At 37.2% G+C, this 17,196-nt stretch overlaps 2 non-coding genes and 2 pseudogenes across 2 annotated transcripts; 2 read left to right on the top strand and 2 right to left on the bottom strand.

Moving 5' to 3' along the window:
- Positions 1–246: 246 nt before the first annotated feature.
- LOC148908296 (uncharacterized) lies at positions 247–3,321 on the bottom strand (annotated as a pseudogene).
- Positions 3,322–8,021: 4,700 nt separating this feature from the next.
- Trnaa-agc (transfer RNA alanine (anticodon AGC)) lies at positions 8,022–8,094 on the bottom strand. The gene has a single exon. It is a non-coding gene; the product is annotated as a tRNA-Ala (tRNA).
- A 3,625-nt stretch (positions 8,095–11,719) lies between these two features.
- Positions 11,720–11,838, top strand: LOC116305428 (5S ribosomal RNA; annotated as a pseudogene).
- A 203-nt stretch (positions 11,839–12,041) lies between these two features.
- Positions 12,042–12,160, top strand: LOC116305427 (5S ribosomal RNA). The gene has a single exon (XR_004198172.1). It is a non-coding gene; the product is annotated as a 5S ribosomal RNA (ribosomal RNA).
- The last annotated feature ends 5,036 nt before the right edge of the window (positions 12,161–17,196 follow it).

A 17,196-nucleotide genomic window follows, 5' to 3' on the forward strand; every position in this document is an offset into this window, starting at 1 on the left:
GCTCAGATCGTGTAGAATCAAGATGTTTATTTCAAGCCACTGTTATAACTACTCAAGTACAATAAGTAGTGTCTATGATTATATAATGATAACATTGGGATCATATAACATTACGTCATATATTACATCTCCCTTTTCCTAAATAAACATTCAAATAATAAACCGGAACAACGACTAAACTATACCAATATATAAATGATAAAACAGTCTTTGATCAAATCCATGGGTTCTAGGTTATTAATCAGTCTATGTAGCATATTTTGGGTTGGGTTTAATTAACCGCCCAAAACTGCTCATCCTAATGTTTGGTTTTAGGTCTTGTGTGTCGATCTTGGCAGGTTCTGGTTTCTGTTCAGGTACAGGATCGGATGTGGGTGTTGTATCCTCAATGTCGACTTCTACTGGTTCCTCTGGAATGTTTAGACTCTTAATTTTCATTAAGTGTCGCCGGTTCCTTCTGTAGAGGGTACCATTATCAGCCTTTACTACATAAGACCTTCCAAATTTTGCAGATAAGTGTGGTGGGAGACCATGTTCTATCTTTAAGTTAATAGAGGGGTTATGTTGTTGACTTTCGACATCAGTATTGCACATGTCATCATTTATTACACCATGGCCATCTTCATCACTATCATCATCATCTTTGTCATCAGCATCATCACCACTGATTATATTATCATAATATCCATCATTGCTATCTCCATCACCATCATTGAAGTCACTTTCATCTCTATCACTCTCACCATAACTAGTAGCACAACTATCCTCAATATCACTAGATGCATCTGAATCTTCCAAATCAAATGCAAATACACGAGGAACCATTTCATTTTCAATCAACGGTTGGGTAGAATACAGTTTACTGTGGACATATCCGTTGCTTTGAGGCTCAATGCAATGGAACCTTGAAATTCCTGGAAGTGCAACAGCTTCTTTAAAACATTTGGTTAGACCAAGCTCAGCCGCAAAGTCACTAATGTCTTTCTTTTCTAAGAGGGAAACCTCCACAGCTGAGTTCAACATACTGACCACTTCATAGAAAGACCTTGCGTCAGTTACAACAGGGACTTTTCTTGAAGATGCTGCATTCCAGACAAGACGCTTCAATGTGCCACCGATGCCATCAACTGCCCCTTTGCCATGCGAGGTGGCAAAGTAATTCCACTGGACATGGACAATCTTAATATAATAATATAATTTATTTATATAGCGCTCATCTCCAAAATTGTCCAAGGCGCTTCACAAAAAATTACAATAGAATATTTACAATAGTTACAAAATGCTTACCTATTGATTATGAATAAAATGTAAATATTTGAAAGATAAAACTAATTAATAATTGCAATATATAAAACAAATCTAAGTCACGTAGTCTTTAAATATACTCCTTATTATTAAGAAAAAGAGAAAATAAATGTGTCTTAAGTCTATTTTTAAAACTAGCAACTGTTGAACTTAAACGAATCTCTAAGGGAAGCCTATTCCACAGTCTTGGAGCAGAAAAGGAGAAGGATCTGAAACCATAAGTATTAAGCCTAGCTTTAGGCTCAACGAGGAGTTTATTAGAGACAGAGCGTAGAGAATAACTGGAGGAGCGATAGGTCAAAAGATCAGACAAATATGAAGGGGCAAGGCCATTGAAGGCCTTGTAAGTTAACAGCAGCAGCTTAAAAATGACTCGGTAGTGAACAGGTAACCAGTGAAGATCAACCAGCACAGGAGTGATATGATCGAATTTCTTAGTGAAGGTGACAATACGAGCTGCAGAGTTCTGTATTCTTTGCAACCTCTCAACAAGATATTTAGGTAATCCATACAAGAGAGCATTGCAATAGTCAAGTTTAGAAGAAATAAAAGCATGAATAACTGTCTGAGCAGAATCAACGGTTAAATATTTACGAATAGCAGACAGATTCCTTAGGTGGAAGTAGGAGGATTTACAGATATTTCTTGTCAAGTGTGGGAAGAATGCTCACAATGTATTTATTTTTGAACTGTGAACTTGGGCCATCTGAAAAAATATATGCTCTTGTGATCTCTGGATGCCTCTGTTTCACAAACTTGTCAAGAACTGTGGACATGAACACTGTAACAGCTGTTTTGTCATGTTCCAAATCATTTGAAACAATGACATGTGACTCACAAGTAAGATCTTGGGTTCCTTTCTTGGTCCAGATAGCAACTGTAAACAAGGTGATCTGGTCTTGGTTTCAGTGTGCTGACTGGATTTCATCTTGGTGTTTGCAGGAATAGTTTTCTGCGAAGTCAACTTGAACAAGGGCCTCTCCCTGCTCTAAATTTGCTTTCCTTTCTTCAAAGTAGGCAGATTGCTGTCTTTTGACGAAGACATGCTCGAGAAAATTCACTACTTTCTTGGCCTTGGTCTTCTTATCAGGCACCTTAACCTCTACTCTCTCCCACTGATACCACGTTATTGGAACAAACAGAGATGACTCAAAACTTTCTTGAATGGCATCCAGCCAAGTGTACGTAGAGCAGTTGCTGCATCTACTAAGCATGCATTCCTCTGAGCCACTGTCACAAGCGAAGTTGTCAACAAAGTTTCCAGAATAAGTTGGAAAACTTTCAGTCTTTTTGGAAAGGCAGTCACAGATGAGGCGGATATTCTCATGATATTGGCAGAGACAAACATTTCGAGGTGTCTGGGATGAAAGGAGCACATTTATCGGTTGAAGAGAACTAAATTTGCTGAGACCAATTTTCGCTTATGGATGCTCCTTTTTAAACAGAGCATGTGCTTCTTTGAAAGAAAACATCAAGTGCCTCTTCTGGATATGCTCCTTCTTTTCATGTTGCCAACTAGTGACAAAGTCCTTCTTTCCAGGAGCCTGGCGGGACACATAATCTTTTGAGTAGAATGCTTTTACCTTTGATATTGTGACTGTTGACATTTTCTTATTGCTTCCAAAAACTTCTTTTTTGCCGTTTGGAAATATGCAGACCTGAATTTGTAGCTAGCTTTGTGATAACTGCCTTTCTTTTTCTGGGAATTTTGGGGAGGCAGGACTTCACTTTTCCAACTGCTTTTCCAAGTGCTTGAGGTGTACTATAAACACGCACATCTTCTTCAGTGTTGTATTCTTTTGCCTTTTGGGCTTTCTTCTTCATTCTGCTTTTTCTTTTCCTCTCTCTGTTTATCTGCCTCACCCTTTCTACTTCTGATGGATTTAGAGGTTTTTTCTTGCTTCCTTCAATTCTTTTCCTTTCTTTATCATTTGCTTTGAACACATTGTACTTTTCGGAATCTTCTTTTAACTTTTTTAGAAATAGTTTTGACCTTTCATTGCTTGTTTTTGCCATAATTTATATAATCATCAATTGCAATGTGAGACTTCTTTACAGTATTCAAAAGGAAGGAATAATGTCAGCAGTCTTATATAAACAGTTAGCATGCCATTTAAATAGTGTACTGCTGGCCAAAGTTTCAATTTTTAATGAGCAGCTCAAAAAACTAAGCACCACTCAATGATATACATAATAAATTCTATTTGCTTTGTGTTGATATTATTTTTTCCTTCTCAAGAGACTTATTTATGTATAACTATGCATAAAATGGACTGATTTCATTTCACATACATCAGATGACTAAGTTTTCAATGAAAGAAAAGCATTAATATAAAGTTCCCAAAAATGTCACGTCCGCAACAATTTGTGGTCATGTCCACAACATAATATTTTTCTTTATAAATCCATTAGAATAAGTGATTTTATTGGTTCCTTTAACATGACGTGTACAATTACTACTAAGTTATAGTCACTGTTAAATATTTCAGAAGGCTTTCAACTCACAGGAAATTTAATTTTCTTAAGCACAACTAAAATGATGGGTTGTTTTTTTGTGTCATGTCCGCAACACACTTTCTAAAATTATTTACTCCAGAGTTTCAAAAGGTAGTCAAAATGAAATGTAGCAAAATAGAAGGGATCATTAAAGGTATTCTAAGGAAATGTTTGATTTCCTTTAAAACAATTTGTATCTGGACTTATCAGACATTTAAAACACTAATTTGGTCTCCAAATGTCATGTTTGCAACATGGAATAGCCCTAAAGCTGAAAACCTTGCCAGAGCCATGTTGTTGGCCTCACAAGCTTGGTGATAGGCACTTCTCAAATCAGACAGCTGCCTTAGTATTTTCTGCCTAATTTCTCATATCTTCATCGGAGAAGAGAATTGACAGCAAGGCCGTTGCATAAAGCTTTGGCTTTCTGGCCTTGGAATTTACATGTGTCAATAAGTTTATGCCATTGAAGATCTGAAAAAAAGAGTATACTTTTAAGTCTGAAAAGTTACTGTCAAATTAAACTAAAAAAAGGCGTTTTGTGTTTTCAGTTGAAACTTACAAATTCCTCATTATTGTAATCAGGTGACTCTGATCCACTGGGGCTCTGAGGCATAGTTTCCTGAAATGAAAAAAAAAAAAAGAAAAGGTGCATGACATACTATAAAATTTTCTTTCATACTTGCATAATTATTGTTTGCTTTTCACACATGCAGACATACAGTCGAACCTCAATTACCGGACACCTTGGGACTAGGCTAAAAGGTCCAGATAATGGAGAGTCCGGGTGATCAAAAACATGAATATTAGTGCAATATGAGGGTATCAAGATCTTGATAACTCGAACCTTCAAGGGAAATACAATTAAAGGTTAGAGTTATCGAGGTGTTATGTTGCTGAGAATAAAATTAATTAAAGTTAATGTAATTCCAAAGAAAATCACTTTTGGTTTGAGTTGGAGCAGAGATATCAGAGATGTGAAGACTTGTTCTTACACTTGTGACAAGTGGCATGGGCCTGTGGTCCATTTTTTCACTTCTAGCTGGTGTACTAGAAGCTGCAAGACTTGCATTTTTTTGTTGCTGCTGAAGGAGGTTAGCTATGGTGTCTAGCCTCTCATACACACCATGAAAAAGCTCCTTCAGCAGCTCCTTTGGAAATTGTCTATCCATATCTTGTTTTAAACTTGCATCCTATTAATTTAAAAAACAAATATGTACAAAAAAACTGATACAGCTATATGAATTTGAGCTTGAATTGCAAAACTTAAGCACTGTTGGTAGTTTGGAAATATTGTGCTGTCCCAGGTCGACAAACATTTTCCCAATTCCCAAAAAAATAACCCAAATTAATTTTGAAGTGTCTTATAATTAATCTTAAAAAACTCATGAATAAATAATGAGTGAAACACAATAGCAAATCATAACAGTATTCGAGGTTCAATTCTGATACAGAATCATCTTCATTTGCATTAGACTTTAGTACTCTGCAGAGGCCTAATTAATTTTGCCTTCCCGGCCCCAGAAAGCTTTATTTGTGGAAATTACAACCAACCAACCAACCAACCCACCAAATTCCAAATTACCGCTGTGTTCCTTGATTACAGACTCATTTACTCAGGGTTAGCCTCGTATCAGTGTTTAAATATTCACAAATACCAACAGAAAAGTAAAGAATGCACAACTTCAACAATACAAACATTTTGAAACTCGACGGACCTTGACTGGAACACGTGAATATTCTTCACAAACTCGAGGCTAACCCTGTGCAAGGAACACAGCGGTAATTTGGAATTCGAAAGGGTCTATTTCTATATATTTTCGGGATTCAGTTGGGAAATATTTCCAGACAATTCTCTAGCATGGGATTGCATTGGAAATGTAATCTCAATTATTACCAATAATGGGATTCATTTGGGACAATTTTCCCAAAGTTGAGAAAGAATTGTATCTAGAAAAAACAGCATCAAAAGTTGCAATAGATTCCTAACATTGTAATCTGTGGTTTCCCAATAATATCCCATTATAAGGAAATGTTCTCAAAAATATTTTCCCAATTTGTCAAAATGGAATTTCATAGTTTTTTTCTGTGATACTCAGGCCCCGTCCACACTTATCCGGAAATTTTTGTATCCGCAAAATATGTTTTAAAAATTTGCGGATACAAAACTTTCCGGATACGTGTGGACGGGGCCTAAATCCACACTACGTTTAACACACGCGCTTGCATTACACAAATTACAGATGGTCGTCTCTTACAGAAGTAATGAGGCTCTGGTTCGACTCCAGAATGTAAGTAGTGCCACACATATGCAATACACGTCAACATGTCCTTCACTCCCTAACCCCATTACGTTAAGAACACCATTTCCTTTTGGCTTTTCCAAACCCTACTCCACTAATTATCGAATCACCGTAACGAACCATTGAATCGCCTCCAATTCACATGTGGGAATAGCCCGAGCAAGGAAGTACGTATATGTGTAGGGTCGGAAGCGGGTGGAGAGTGCTTCACCGGAAGTCCTTAATTGATTGGATTCAAGACCGGAACCCTATAGCAGAAGCCTGCGAAGGTCTCTTGGGTGAGGTCCCAAAGACTCTTGGTTAAAATTTTGTGTGGGAGGAATCAAAACGAAAATAAAGGTTTTTTATGACCGGTTTATCACAGGTAGCCCGTTAAAAAAGGTATTCCATGACCGGTTTACAACATTAATATATGCTACTATTGTGCTTATGTTAATATTTATTTTTGACCCCCACTTTAATTCAATAGACCTCCTCGGCTCTGGAGCGCTCGAGCGTAATGTTGTCCCATTTCAGACCACGTGCCATTCCCTTGAGAATACGATTCCTTGTTTGAGTTGTATCCATATTCATGTGTCTTCTCATGTGCAACCGAGCGCAAAGCTTAAACAAAGAAATGATACCTTAGGAAATGAAACGTGGTCTGAAATGGGAAAACATTACGACAGTGCCGAGGAGGTCTATTTACCTGCAAATGTGGAGAAAAAAAAGATTACAATTATTATTGTTGTTGTCGTTGTTAACCATTTTCTCTGTCGCGACTGTCGGGCCCTAAAGGGGGAGGGAAGAGGGGGAGAGGAGGAGAGGGGGGGAGGTTTCAATGCTATATCCCGCCCAAATCTTTTTACAAATCCCACTTTCCTTTATGTCCGAGAAAAACTTCTTCCTATACCCACCTTGTTTTTTCCCTCACTCCAAGCTATTTTAATATCATGTCTCTAGGTGTTAAGTAGGCAAGTCCCCTATTCCCATTTTACCCATTCATACTGATGGATTAATGTTGGCACCAGCATATCATTTCTTTCTCAGTTTTTCCTAATTGGTCTATAGCTTTACCCTCGCAAACAGTAGCGTAGCGAAGTCTTGACCACAGGGGGATGGGAGGAATTTGCCATTTTACCACCAATATACCTCTTGCACGTGACGTGTGATTTAGAGGACAAAACAAAAACATCTCGTGAGAATTAGAAACCTATTGTTATTTCTTCCAACTTGAGCGGCAATCCATAGGACAGCTGGATTCTATAAGAGCATGCGCGTTTCATATTTGGAGTTTCCCTGCATATCCACAGGAATCCCGCATGAATTAATGAACGTTCGGGGGCAATACACGATGAGTAAAAACATAAGTCGTAGCCAAAGAAAATCTATCAAATCAACAGAAAATATACTTAAGATCACAAAACTTGGGGAGCTGCCACACGCCACTCCTCCCAAAGGGGGAAAAAAGAAAATACTCCACTTCAAAGTTCTCAATTCTCAGCCTTGGTCTCGCGGTGTGTCATATTTTTCAGCAACTTGACCTTCCTGGTGAATATCTTGTGGTGTATCTTGTGTACGCGAACTTACTATGATATAATCAACAATTACTATACATTGTACTCACTATCTAAATTCTCATTTGTCGAGAGTCTACAGATAACTCTAGCTATCAGCATGCGCCAGCGGTTTTTCAGCGGTCAATAGTTATTTGTAGGCAATTATCTAAAAACGAGCCTACATAGGTCAGCGGATGCGGGTTATATGTATTATTTTGAAACGATTTTTTTAAAGTTTATAATAAATTTTTGAATAATGTATTTAAAAAACGTGATAAAAGGTCATTGCTGCGTTCGGCGGCGATTAGAAAAATTTACAATTAGAATAATCAACAATTCTATAAAAAAAAGAAGGACAGCTACAGCAAAAAACTCAACTTGGAGAATCCGGGTATCGATCCCGGTACCTCTCGCATGCTAAGCGAGCGCTCTACCATTTGAGCTAATCCCCCTCGTTCCTGTAACTCAATCATGTTAGTTACGCTATTTTGACATTACTTTACTTAACGGGTTGGATATTGTATCAGTGTTTTGTCGATACCACTCGAGGATGGATGTCTTCACTCCTTCTCTGTAACAGCTCCTGAACTCTGGAACTCACTGCCAATTTTTCTCCGACATGTATCAAGTCTGGAATCATTCAAAACTGAACTTAAAACTTATCTTTTCAAATTAGCTTATTCTTTGTAAATAATATTTATTTTGTCGTTGTCTTTGTCGTTCGTCTTTACTAGCGCTTAGAACAGATTTGTATTTGCGCATTATAAATAAATATAATAATAATATTATTATTATATAATTACCAATGAAATATCAATTTTTTTCTATTTCGAAAATTTGATATCTTCACACGTGAAAATAACATGTTATTTTCACGTGTGAAAATAACACCATTGCGATGGCTATTCAAAAATACACGTAAAGAATTGCCTGAAAAAGCCAAAACATACTTCATTGATAATTATATAATAAATAGAGGATATTACATGGGCGCGCGGAAATACGAAATTTATCTTCGAGTGTTGAAAATCTCTTACTCGTTCGCTGCGCTCACTCGTGAGAGATCTTTTCAACACTCGAAGATAAATTTCGTATTTCCGCGCGCCCATGTAATATCCTCTATTTATTATATGACCGTGACTCTTAGAGTCTGGGCACTAGCAAATCGAGCAATCTGATTGGATAGATCGCATCGCGGACTGATCTAGATTCTCCGGTATTAACCGGTCCGATCGCATATTAATCTTACGGCGAAAACATTTTGTCCTTTTCAATGAAAAGTGGTCATATAATAATACTCTTATCAACCGAGCTTGGTCAGTCTGTACGGGATAATCTTGACCTCGGTCTGTACATTCCGACCTCGGTCAAGATTATCCCGTACAGACCTCCCGCTCGGTTAATAAGATCTAATTATTACACGGTACACTAATTCCCCATGTATCGCTCGAATCCCCATGCTCGCTCGAATTATAGCCGCTTTCACATGTATTGTTTAGTGGAAAAATGATACCAAAACATTTCCCACACCGGGAATCGAACCCGGGCCATGGCGGAAAAAAGGATAAATGATAAAACATAGATAAAACATAGGGGTAAGTGATAGAACATGGATGGGAAAGAGATATATGATAAAACATAGATGGGAAAGGGATAAATGATAAAACATAAATGGGAAAGGGATAAATGATAAAACATAGATAGATAAATGATAGGGTCTTATCGACACAGCCAATCCATTTGCCGATACCCCTTGGCTATAAAAGGTTAAGAAGCCTGCTTTTCATCCATTGGCAGATCTGTCCGGGAGCGAGTAGATGGAACGTCCAAGCGGCTCAGCAGATTCGAACCAAGTGAGTAATGTAATCGACTCTCATACATTGGCAACATGAGACCGCTGAGGATATAACTCATTTTAACTCCAGTCAAAGTTACAAAAATATGTACCCACAAGAAATCAAAGAAAATAATTTCAACAAGCATTTGGAGAGACTCGAACTCTCAACCCCTGGTTTACTAGACCAGTGCTCTAACCATTGAACTACAAAGTCACTGATTTGAAGATTCTATCATAAGAAACATTTCACAAACATGGCAATAGAAATGTAAAATATTTAAGACGTGGATAAGCTGGATGAACTTTGCTTCACGGGCGATTCGTAGAACGGTGTGCGGTCGAAGTTGTTTCACTTTGATCAAAATGAGTGTTCATCCCTTAGTTACTGTAGACTACTCAGGCTCTATAACCACATCAAGCGCAATCATGTGTTAGCAGTCTTATGAACATAGCGTGACGTGAATTCTACATCAATTTTACTGAGGGAAAATAACTGACAAATGTAAACTTTTCCGTGCCAGTAAGAGCTTGTTAAACCAGTCAAGGGATGATGGTATTCCACCACATTTGCATGATGCAGGTTCTCATGGGAGGCGTCAATTTCCTTGTTGAGCAAGGTGGAGTTTCGAATGATCCACGCTCGACTTGATTTTAAGAAGTACCTTATTTCTCGTTCTCGCCAACCTTCTCTGAGAAGTAAGTACTCTGCAGAGGTACATCAATAGCGCAGCGCACTGATTCTAAAAAGAGCTCTAACATTCAGACAAACATTGCATTCTGTTTAACCGCGACGAGGATTATACGAACCGATTTTATTATTTTTACTTAAAGTTAGAATAATACCCCATTTTAAGTCAGTAAGATCTAGTGCGATCGGCTGTGCAAATTATCTGCTCAAAGTAAACTCGTAAGTTTGTTTGTCTGAATTTCGCCTTTGTCTTAGTCTTGATGACGTAACGGTTGCGCTTTGCTATAGCCTAGATCAGATCAGAAAGTAATCATGCATTTGAATAGAAAAAAGCTATAGCAAAAAACTTTACTTGGAGAATCCGGGTATCGGCAAAGCGAGTGCTCTACCATTTGAGCTAATCCCCCTTGTTCTTTGAAGTTAATCATGTTAGTTACGCTATTATCACATTACTCTCAGGGTTGGATATTGCACAAATGTTTAATCGATATCACTCGAGATAGGATGGTCAAATATATAGATACAAGCATCTTTAGGTATAAAAGACATGAGGTCGGTTGTTAAAAAGTAAGACTTTTAATCTCAAAAAACAAAGGCATTATTTTTTATAAGGCACACTAATAGGCCCTTTGCAGCTCAGTAATCACGTGCTGATTAATTCACTGAGAGCAAATGAATAAACATCTTGTTTCCCATGGGTGAAATATACTGGTGAGCAAACAAACTTTCTACAACCTGTTTCGAGAGATCGTACTAAACTACATTAGGTAACACACTGGATACATACTTTTCATTCAGTTCTTTACAAGTAGCTAAAAAGAATCACCAATTTAAAATAGAAACAAAAAATGTTCTCACCAGTACAGACAGGTGACCGTTAACTGCAAAGGGCCTATTCCCCATGTATTGCTCGAATCCTCATGCTCGGTGGAAAAATTATGCCAAAACATTTCCCACACCGGGAATCGAACCCGGTCCACGGCATACAAAAATGAAAAGGAGATTTAAATGTTCCTAATTATTCGGCAGATTCTCACACAAAAAACCGTGACTCGAAATAAAGAGGAATGACAACCTGGTCAGAAGAGTGAAAAACAACGAAAAGACATGACGAAAAGAAGAAAGGAATAAAATACAATAACGTCATAGCAGAGCAAGGTTTCGATCCTTGGACCTCTGGGTTATGGGCCCAGCACGCTTCCACTGCGCCAGTCTACTGACAATTATTTCACTATGAATAGAATTAATAGGAGCAATCAACCAAAATGAATATTTATAAGATGAGTAGGGGGTTTAACTTTATTAATATTTTTATTTTTAGCCCGCGAACTGTTAATATCCCAGTAGTAATAGGTGCCCTAGGACTTCAACTTGACTTTTCGATTGCTTCATTTCACTTTATTCGTTCAACTATTAATTTGTACTACTCTAATTATTCAGGTTCTTGTTTTCTGTTTGTTTTGGTAGTGGTATTTTCTTCCGTTCTAGAAATGTTTGCAGCCGCTGAAATCGTGATGCAGCATAAAGTAGCTTAAGTTGTGCAATCTCTTCTGTCTACGGCCATACCACCGAGAAAAAACCGGTTCTCGTCCGATCAGCGAAGTGAAACTCGGTAGGGCCATCGTAGTACTTGGATTGGTGAACACCTGGGAATAACTGTTGCTGTAGACTTCTTTTCATTTTATTCCCCTTGACTTTTCGATTGCTTCATTTCACTTTATTCATTCAACTGTTTATTTTTCTATTCTATTCATTGCGGTTCTCGTTTTCTGTTTGTTTGTTTTTTTTGTGTTATTTTCTTCCGTTCTAGAAAAGTTTGCAGCCGCTGAAATCGTGATGCAGCTTAAAGTAGCATAAGTTGCGCAATCTCTTCTGTCTACTGCCATACCACCGAGAAAAAACTGGTTCTCGTCCGATCACCGAAGTGAAACTCGGTAGGGCCAGCGTAGTACTTGGATGGGTGACCACCTGGGAATAACTGGTGCCGTAGACTTCTTTTCATTTTATTCCCCTTGACTTTTTAATTGCTTCATTTCACTTTGTTCGTTCAACTTTTAATTTTTACTACTCTATTCATTGCTGTTCATGTTTTTTGTTTGTTTTTGTAGTAGTATTTTCTTCCGTTCTAGAAAAGTTTGCAGGCGCTGAAATTGTTTTGCAGGATAAAGTAGCTGAAGTTGTGCAATTTCTTCTGTCTACGGCCATACTACCGAGAAAAAAGCGGTTCTCGTACGATTACCCAAGTGACCAAGGGAAATAGAGGGACTTAGGGTGAGTATTAATGAGTGTGAGGATTACATGTACATTTACATTTAACAAATTACAAGCATAGCCTTTCTTCGAGTCTTAAGTGATCGGGTACAAATATATTACAAATATTATTAAAATACAAATACAGTTAAAAGGCCGTTATCTAAAGGCCGCGGGATTTTAAGACATTCAGTTGTGTTGTTAAAAACCTGATACTGTTTTTCATTCAATCGTTTTCCATATGATATCATATGTACGAACATTTGTTGGGGACGTACTAGTATAGGAATGAGTTGAAAGCAAATCCAAACCGAAAAATGATTGATGTAATATACCTTTATTCGTGGTGTGACAATGCTTTCCTAATTCAGCGTGACGAACCTCCAGGGGATTCATTTTCTTTTGTTTTTACTCTTCGAAAAATTCATGAGTATCCCAAAGGATGCGAAAGGAATAACGATGATATCCCGACGAGTTTCAAAACAACAGCTCTTCTTTCCCCTAGAGGTTTGCCACACTGAATTGGGAAAACATTGTCACACCACGAATAAGGTCTATTATGTATTCGTGCACGATATCCATAACTGACCGTGCACGATGTCCAAGCTGATCGTTTAACTACGGAGCCCGATTAGTGCCATGCAAATTTCGTGATTGTTTTTACTTTTCACGACTTTTTTCTCGACTTTTTTCTCGACTTTTTTCTCGACTTTTTCCCCGACTTTTTCCTCGACTTTTTTCTCGACTTTTTTCTCGACTTTTTTCTCGACTTTTTTCCCGACTTTTTTCTCGACTTTTTTCTCGACTTTTTTCTCGACTTTTTTCTCGACTTTTTTGACCGCTTACTAGCTGGTATTGCAGGCTCCGTTTTTTAAGGAATACAAACATGACTCATGTTTCGTAACGTTGCCTTCAACCGAAACACTTTTATTCTTAACTCAATATTCATTGTACGACGTACTTTATCGTTTACTGTACCATTGCTACCTACTTTTCTACGATACATATCCATGAGTATACTCATATAAGTCTCGTACGCTCAACTCGTTCCAATCACCCACTGCCTTAATATTTATTTATTTATTTTATGCTATTTATTTATCTTTTCTTTTTCATCATTTTTCTTAAAATCAATCACTTTTCACATACGTACCCCCCCCCCCCCCCCCACCACCATCTCCCGTGCTTGAGTCCGAATACCTGTGTCAAACTTAGTGTAGTTGGGTTTTTAATACCTAATAATAAATAATGTGATTATAATAATAATAATAATAATAATAATAATAATAATAATAATAGTTTATTATTTGTATTGCGCAATTTAACATGTTAATATGATCAACTGCGCATTACATATAGGTACACTAAAATACAAGGCATAAAATCTCTAAAAAACTACAAAAAGAGTATATAAAAGATTTAATAACTAAGGTCCAGTTTAGACGTCGAATCCCGCACGCGCCGAATCCAATGCAGACAAACCAAACATTAGTTTGTCCATCTGCACTAGACCCGGCACGCGCGAAATTCCACGTCCAAATCGGGCCCAACACGCTAAAACAAATGGGAAACTAATTTGTAAATATTGAGTAAAAGGAAATCTAATTAAGAGCTAGTCTAAAAAGGTGGGTCTTTAACAACGTCTTGGATCTATTAAAATGTCTCTCGTTACGTATCTCTTGAGGTAAATTGTTCCATAACTTCGGAGCAGCCGCCGGAAAAGCACGGTCTCCTAGTGTCTTTTTGGTCAAAAAGCTTGGCGGCTGCAAAAGCAAACCTTTAGAAGACTTAAGATTATAAGAATTGTTATCCTTAATGCTAACCAGTTCACATATATATCTTGGGGCAAGCCCATAAATTGCTTTAAAAGTAAATAAGATAACTTTAAAATCTATCCTAAAACTTATATTGTAAATAATGTAAATATTGTATTTTTATTTTTGTACGTATTTTTGACCTGTATTTTACCCCATACAGAACTTGCATTTGCAGCTCGCCATATTGTCCATGCTCTCAGCATAGAATGAGCCTGCTCTACTGTTGTTTAGCGGTCAAAAAAAATCGAGAAAAAAGTCGAGAAAAAAGTCGTGAAAAGTAAAAACAATCACGAAATTTGCATGGCACTAATCGGGCTCCGTATTTACCGCATTACGAATGAAACTCATCTATGGTGGCCCATTGTTATCATCCATTTTTTACCCAATATTTTTCATTTCTATTTCAATTTTCATTTTAAATCCTATATTATCTCTTTTTCTATTTTGATTTTGATTTTTTTTGAAAATAAAAAAAAATTAAGTTTAATTTTAATTTAAGTTTGATACTAAATTTAAAATTCATAATAATAATAATAATAATAAAGACTCGATCGTTGGTCCAACTTCAAAAAAAAAAAAAAAAAAAAAAACTTCGCGTGGCCCATCGTTATCATTATCAAGGTATCCCATCTACCTTTGCGGGTAACAATAGCTATGGCGGATTGCTGGAAGGACGATGAAAGTTTGCATCGTGACTTAGCAAAGTATGTAAAAGAGAATTTAAAAAGAAGAGAAATTATAGACTTCGTAAGAAGGGATTATCCTAATTACAGCTGGAGTCTTCCTACTCTAGACCGGCGTCTTCGTTTCTTCAACATCAAATACATCGACTACGATACCCCTCTTGATGTTGTGACGAATGCCATCGAAAAAGAGCTTAGTGGCCCAGGTAAATTACTTGGCTATAGAGCTCTAACACAAAAATTAAGAATTGAACACGACGTAAAGGTTCCAAGGCATTTGGTATACGACATGCTGACCGTGAAAGACCCAGAAGGTCTTGAAGCTAGAGGTCTTTAAAAGAAAAAGAAGAAGAAGAAAGTACCGTTTACTTGTGAAGGTCCGCTAGCAGTAGTATCGTTGGATGGCCACGATAAACTTTGTGGATACCAAAATTGGACTTTTCCTTTGGGTATCTATGGAGCCCTTGACACCTTTTCTAGGAAAATATTGTTTTTGTACGTTTGTTATTCCAACTCCAATCCTGTTATCATTGGTAAACGCTAACTTGAATACTTGTACGAGGCCCAAGTTATTCCGAAATACTTGAGGATTGATAAAGGCACGGAGACAGGCAAAATGGCTACCCTTCATGTGTACTTGATAAGCACTAAGGGCGTTATGGATGATCCAGTTGATTCCGTGATATATGGCCCATCAACTTCGAATAAAATAGAACGATGGATGCGCGATTTACATGAAAGGCTGGAGCTCTACTTTAAAGTCCAGCTAACGCAGTTACTGAGAGCGACTGATTACGATCCGTACAACGATCTCGATAGACAGCTGTTGTCTTACGTATATGTCCCTGTCGTCCAGAAAGAATGTGATAAATTTGTAAATATTTGGAACAAACACAGAGTACGTGAGCAAGACAACTTATTACTACCAACTGGTGTGCCAAATCACATGTTTTCATTTCCAGGAAACTATGGTGGTGAAAATCTTGGAATTCCTGTAACAACGGACCAGCTACAAGAAGTAGCTGAACTATCTGGTTTGCTTGAAATTACAAGTCCAGATAATATATCTACACAAGTACGAAGTAAATGCAAGAGGTTGATTGACAATCCGTCACAACTGGATCCCCACCAGGCAAAAACTGCTTATTTATTTCTTAAGCAAAATTTCAAATAAAAATAAGAACATCATTTGAAAAACACTTATTGTAACTGAATTCAAATTGTTACAGGTTACATACACAGTTCTCTCTTTAACATGTTTGATTTATGAACATTATCTAGTAGTTTTTTTTCCAGTTCTTACCTATCACTATAGTTTATAATATAAACGTACTGAAGCTGGATCGAACTCAACACTGTCATGGTGAAGGTATTTTATTGATTTAAAGTATCACTAAGGAAAATGACGAGAAATTTCGGGATGCATGAAATACTCAAACCAGTTCATCGCGTTTCTGTTTTAGCTGCAATAAACTAGTGCTGCTCATATAGTTCTAAATTTGATCTCGAGTTTGTTTTGAATATTGCTTGAATTAATTGGAGGTCGTAATAATTATACTGAGCTAACTTTTAGCGTGAAATAAAGGGAATTTGTGAAAATAAAATATTCTAATATCTACCTCAGGACATCAAGCTTATCTTTGGGATCTTAAGGCAAGGCGTCTGTCAAGTGAAATGAACAAGCCCAATTGTAAACAAATGCCGTATATGAATTAATCAAGTGCAAAATAAAATAAATGAAAATATAAAAATAATATACCGATTAAATATTGAAAAGAACTATAAAACTCAACGTTTTCGTAAGATACTACAGGACTTCGCACTTTTATTCTAAATTTTGAGCCCCTTTCAAACGGCGGAGTTTTCATGAACTTTCAGTACTATGATAAAGTCCGCCGCTTATACTGGGCCTGGCTGACTCGACATTTCAACATGTGCATTTCTTTTCTGTTCTTAGTTTACTCTAACTCTTGAAGCTCCATCATCTCACAGTACTTATTACACTTGTGCTCTTCTTTGAAGCGATCAATGCTTAAGGATGAGAGATTCCCCGCACAAAAGAAGAATTCACCAATTTCATCGTTTTCTTCGAATTCATCATCTTCATTCAGCTCTGCTGTCGCCATTTCTGGGTCATATAGCTGATACTTCGAGCCCTGAATATCCAAGACCATCAACTTTTTCCTTGAATAAAGATAGCTAAAATGCGTGAGACACTGCGCTTTTTCGAATATTTCATCATATTCCTTGCAAGGGGAGACAACGCAGTGTCCATCATT

This window comes from Actinia tenebrosa, unplaced genomic scaffold (assembly GCF_029948245.1).
Source record: "Actinia tenebrosa isolate PJP-AT-01 unplaced genomic scaffold, QUT_ActTen_1.0 PGA_scaffold3__52_contigs__length_22856419, whole genome shotgun sequence".
NCBI classification, from domain to species: domain Eukaryota; kingdom Metazoa; phylum Cnidaria; class Anthozoa; order Actiniaria; family Actiniidae; genus Actinia; species Actinia tenebrosa.